The following is a 6,000-nucleotide window of genomic DNA, read 5'->3' as shown; positions in this document are numbered from 1 at the left end:
TCATAAACCAGTTGGATTTTCAATTATAGATTAATCAGTTATATCATAGGAGGAAGCTATTGATTTTGATCAATTTTCTAGCACAGTCTGACAATCAGATTTCTTTGTGAGGGGTATTCTAGTTACTCTTGATACTACTCCCAAGGAAAAAGAGTAGGAACAAGATACATTCATAGATAATGTGGTAATAAATGAAGAAATACAAGATATAATGACAAGGTCAACAAATGAATTTGAGTAGATTGATGAGGATAAGAATAAGGAGCATACAAAAAATAGAAGGATGAGGTAATTATAGAAGAAAGTGAGATTTATCATCAATGAAGATAGACCTTTATTTATCATACTTTATGATAGTACACAAGGTGATATTCAATTAGTCACACCTTCTAAATAGGTCACAATAACACAAGAAGACATCACAAGGACATAAGAGGTAAAATAAGAGGTTATTAAGCCTACATTAGTCACTCCTACTTCATTTATACAATCATTTTTGGTAAGAAATCTAAGTCTTAATGTCACACACATGGATAAAGAAGATCTAGATAAAGATGAATTGATGAAGATATCTTTGATTGCATTTGTAAAAGATAAGTAAAGGTTAGAAAGGAAATTTGAAAAGCATGTAAGGATATTAGGTCAAGTACTAGAAAAATTATAGAATCCCTTCCCCACTCAAAGAAATTTTGAAGGTAATGATATAGTTGAAAATATGATAAGTGAAATTGAGAATTTTGATGCACATTATATTTAATTTGTGGAATTTGCTAAGGCCAAAGAAAAACATGATTAAATTGGAGAACAATTGCACTAGGTATGTACAAATATTTAGAATGATGTAAAGGTTATTGATGAATGTATTAAAGAGATTAGAGAATGTGTGTAAGAGGGAAAAAACTTGTAAATTATTTGTACATATTATGTTAAGTATGTTGAAGATGTGAGTCAAAGCATTAAGGATGAAGAGGGAAAGCTATAAAAATGTGCATAAGAGTTTGCTAAAGCATATCAAAGTGTCATAGATATGGACAAAGTTGTAAATAAAGTGTTTGATATAATCAATGTTCTTTAAAAGGAAAGGGGAAAATTTTTGAATAGATTTATCTTACTACAAAATTTACCATCACCTAAGTTAGAACTTATACACAAACAATTGGAGCTATTGGAATCTTAAAAGAGGATATATGAGCCTTTTAGGCCCACAAAACTTCATGGAGAAAAGATTGTAGGCTATACAATTTGTGGTATAACTCAAGTAGAAGAAAATATGAAGAGGATATGGGAAATTTAATTTTCTACTTTGAGGAGCAATTTTGTAGATGTTTTAAGGTTTTCGTAAATGTTTTTGGGAAACATAATTTTCCTTTGCACACAGTATGTTGTAATCCCATATTTTCCATTGATGTCAAAGGGGGAATCTATATCTAGTACAGGATCACCTAGTGCAAAGGTAAAATATTTAAAGACCTACATGATGATTATGAAATTGTGTCCCAAGGACTCAACTTTAAAGTGTTGAAGCCCATTATGACAATGGGGTGGAGTGAGATCAAGTGTCATGGAAAATGTCCTAATGGTCTTTATAAGGACCATAGGACCAAAATTCTAAATCATTACAAAATAATGCATAATTGGGTAAAATAGAAACTAAGTAATCAAAATGATGTAATATGGCTATAACTACCTATTTCCTAAAGTTAGAAGTTGTTAGTAGTCAAAATAAACAAACTTTGTAATTCAATTTTTTAGAAACCAGTGGTTTTTTTTTTTTTTTGGATGGGAAGTTAGAATTAGATGCAAAAATCTTGTTTAAGGGATACAAATCATTCCAAATTGTTTTGGTAAGTTGAAATGATGATTTATAAATCCTATAGAAGGCATTCCACATGAGGACGGCTAGAAAACATCCATTGCATGGACCGTGGAAAGGAGAAATAATAAAACACTAAGTTTCCATATGTTTGTCATTATTCCCTTATGTGATCTCAATTAGATCTTTGTGATATATAATTGGTAATTGATATTAGAAGATTCCCATAAAAATGTTAAACCATTACAAGGGTTTAAACATTCCTATTCTAAAATTCGAGCATGCTGACAAGCCTCTTGAAGGCACTATTTGATACCAGTGTTTGAAGTTTTCATGAATCTAAGGGTCATTATATTAATTTATGCTCTATTTCTCATAGAATGAGCCTCTAACATATTGTATTATGATATACTAACTTATATTTGCAGAGAAAGTTGGAAATGAGGGTGCACACCAAGAATGTTGTGTTGAAACCTATCAAGGGTATAGTAGTGGCAATTGGTTTTAAGGAATGTATGTTTCTATGATGGAAATTATTTGTATATGTTTAATTTTTAGTATAATGTCAAGTTACATGGCTTGGAGTGAGTTTTTTATTGTTTTTTAGGAAGCCCTAGGATTTGGGCATAATTGGTGGGGGTTTGATCATTTGGAGGCTTGTAGAGGGTGGCCAATTAAATTAACCATAAAATACTTAGCTTTTCATCCATGGAGTTAGTTTTGAGTCTGGGGAAGTTTGACAAAGATTTAATGGTAGTTTCTTCATAAAATGAGACTAATTTGAGCCTTAAAATAGTGACATAGTCAAGTTCGACACAATTGCACCAAAAAACATATAACTAAGTTTAAGATATGTTATAGAGAATCCAAATAGTTTCTGAATCCACCTTTACATTGTTAAGATTTTTAGGATTTTTTTTTGAAAAGGACAATAAATAGGCTCTAGAGGCCTAATTAAGGCTAGTAGGCTAAAATATGATAGCTCAAGAAATTGAAACAAAGGATGTAGTGGGTGTGTGGATTTTGATATTCAAGCTAGTTTAAGTCCAAAAAGGCCCTAGGAAGGATTCAAATGAGCCATAGGATTTGGGAAGTGAGAAAATACATGTTGTGCTAAGAATCCAATTGAAAGAGTAAGGAACTTGTTAGGTTATTAAGCAATTTGTGGAGTTAGATTGGTTAGTTGTTAAGGGCTAAATTAGGCTCTACATCAATATAAGAAAAAAATAGTAGTACAATAGGAGAAAGTAAATTGTATAAAGGGGGAAGTACAACATGATCATAGCATATAGATGACTTGAGGTTTTAATAAGGATAATTTTAATGTTTTGACATTTTGACACTTAGGTAAATTTTTACTATTGCCAACAATGCCAAAGGGGGAGATTGTTGGCAAGTAATAAGCCATGAATGTTGGAAATCTAATTGAAAAGATCATTATTGAAAAAGGGAGACTATTGCAAAGAGGGAGATTGATGATATAAAGAATGTTTTCAATCATTATTTTGTCACTGATGTCAAACCTGCCATTTTCTAGAATGACAATTGCTTATAAGATCCAAGTACTATCACTTAGTTGATTGATGAAGAGGATTTAATCAATTAGATGTAATAAAAGTGCCTAAGGGAAAGGTTGAGTTATGGTTTTGTAATGAAGTACAAGGATTAGTTAAGACAATGATAAAATGATGTATTGATAATATATTTGAAGATATAGAGGTTGACCACACTTAGAAACTCTAGAAGAATAAGTTGTAACAAGGTTGTCTACAAAGCTTGACTAAGTTCATTAGTGGATGTCGAGCAAGCTAGTTCATGCCGAGTAGATTTTTAGTTAGTGTCGAGCAAATGTAAAATCTAGTGTGTGCTGAGTGAAAAAAGGAGCCAAGCAAGTAATAGGTGTCAACCATCAAAAAACTTAGTTGATGCTGAGTAACATAGTATGTGTCGAGCATTAGGAATTCAATAGTGCCAAGCTACTGCATTATTTGAAAAGTCAAAGATTCACTAGATCTAAGCTAACAAGTTTGCTACCTTGAATTTTTTGAACCAGATGGAAGATAAGGATGATGAGCTGGTGGCATAGAATTTTAGGTAAATCATTTTTGGGTGAATTCATGAGCATTCTTCATGATGTTTCTAGAAGGAATGAGATAAGGGGTAGATTCATTGAATCCTACCTAATCCATTCAATTTAAAATTAAAAGTAGGAAGATTAAGAGCAACAAAAGTATTCTAGAATTCTATTTAAGGAGTCACAGGTCAAGAAGCTAGAGTTCTTAGTTGAAGTGCTTGAAGGGTGTCAAGGAGAAGGCATTGAGAAGAAAGAATAGAGCACAGAGACTCTACTTCGATAAGTGACTATATAGGAGATTGCACTAGTATATAAAACATAGAGACTCAAGGAGATGAAGCTTGAAAGGAGGACAAGCTATGAAAGCTGAAGAGATTGAAAGCCAGGCAATTTTGAGAGCTGAATTGAGATCTAAAATCTACAAGTTAAGTTGTGAGTTGTATCAGATCAAAAGCCCTTGTTGTTACTCTCTAACAATTGTATCAATTAGGGTAAAATCCTATGGACTTAGGTTGGTTTAATAACCATTTGTAAATCCTTTAATAGGGTGGCATTCCAAGTGACTATTTTAAAGTCCTCTAACTAGGCCCACTTCTAATAGGGTGGTTGAAATCCTTTAACTAGGTCACATTTAATAGTGTGTTTTAGCCTTTAATAGTGTAGGTCTTTAATAGGGTATCACTTCATAAGCATGAGAATTGAGTAGCATGTTACAAGTGGTTTTTTCCAAATTAGATTTCCACATAAATCACTATGTTATGTGTTGATCTTTCATGTCTTATTATTGCATGTTGGTTTTATAATAACTTGTTAAGTAGAAAGTTTAGCTTGGATGCATGAATAGTTTAATGGGCTCACTTTACTTGGTAAAAAAAACTTATCAGGGCATTTGGACCTTGAATAACTAATTTTCCCCCCCTCTTAGTTATTCTAAAGCATTTCTAACAATTGGTATCAGAGCCATCTGCTGATTTAGTTTAAAAGTACTAGAAGCAGGAAGATCAAGATGTCCAAGAGAGAAGTTCCCAAGCTCAACAGAGATAACTTTGTTGCATGGTAAAGCTTAATGAAGTTGCACCTTGGATCAAAAGGTGATTATGCAAAAACCTCAATTGAAGTAGAACATGTTGATCCAGCTTGAGCCCCTACAGTAGAAGATTTGAATAAAAAGAAAGAGCACAATCAGATAATGCTAAAGATTGCCTCTAACCTCAACTATGTTGAATTTGATGACATCAAGGGATGTGAGTTTGCATTCAAGATGTGGAAATTCTTGACTGATATTTGTGGAGGAGACCAGAATGTCCAAAGAGCAAAGAGAGAAAGCCTTAGAGGAAAGTTTGATAACATGAAAATAGAGGAAGGTGAGAACGTTGCTCAATATGCCTCTAGAATGAAAGAAGTAGTAAGTGCAATAAGAAGTTTGGGTGGTCATTTAGAAGATGATACTATCAATAGAAATTTCTTAAGAACCTTGCTTCCCATCTATGCTATTAGAGTTTTAGCCATACAAGAGTTAAGATACATACCAGGAAATACACTAACTTTTGAAGGAATAGTAGGAAGACTTACTACATTTGAGTTATCTAAATTTGATAACTATAGACCTGAGAATCTTGAATCTTCTTTCAAGGCCAAGTTGTTGTTGAAAGACACTGAGGAAGTGAAACCAAAAAGGAAGAAGAAAAAGGTAAAATATGTAACTAGTGATAGCAGCATAGATGAAGAATATGTGGAACAATTAGAAGCATTATTGGCCAGAAGATTTTACCAAGGCAAAGGTAATATTCAAAGGTAAGTTGCCTATCATATGTTTCAATTGCAATGAAGTAGGACATATTTCTATAAGATGCACTCAGAAGAATAACTACAGAGAAGGTAACAAGAATAAGAACAAAAGAGAAGATGATAGCAGAGATTACAAAGGTAAAGGCAAAAAGTGCTACATTGTTGAAGAAGAAGATTCTGATGAACATGATGATGAGGTAGTCTATGTAGCCATGAAGGATGAATCAAATGAAGATGAGGCAACCTCACTGGTAACCTGTGTGAACAAAAATGATAGGTGGATCATAGACAGTGGATACTCACATCACATGATAGGAGATAAAAG

This window comes from Cupressus sempervirens, chromosome 11, assembly GCF_028749045.1.
Source record: "Cupressus sempervirens isolate cs-2001-9-10 chromosome 11, ASM2874904v1, whole genome shotgun sequence".
Taxonomy (NCBI): Eukaryota; Viridiplantae; Streptophyta; class Pinopsida; order Cupressales; family Cupressaceae; genus Cupressus; species Cupressus sempervirens.
This window is presented reverse-complemented; position numbering follows the sequence as displayed.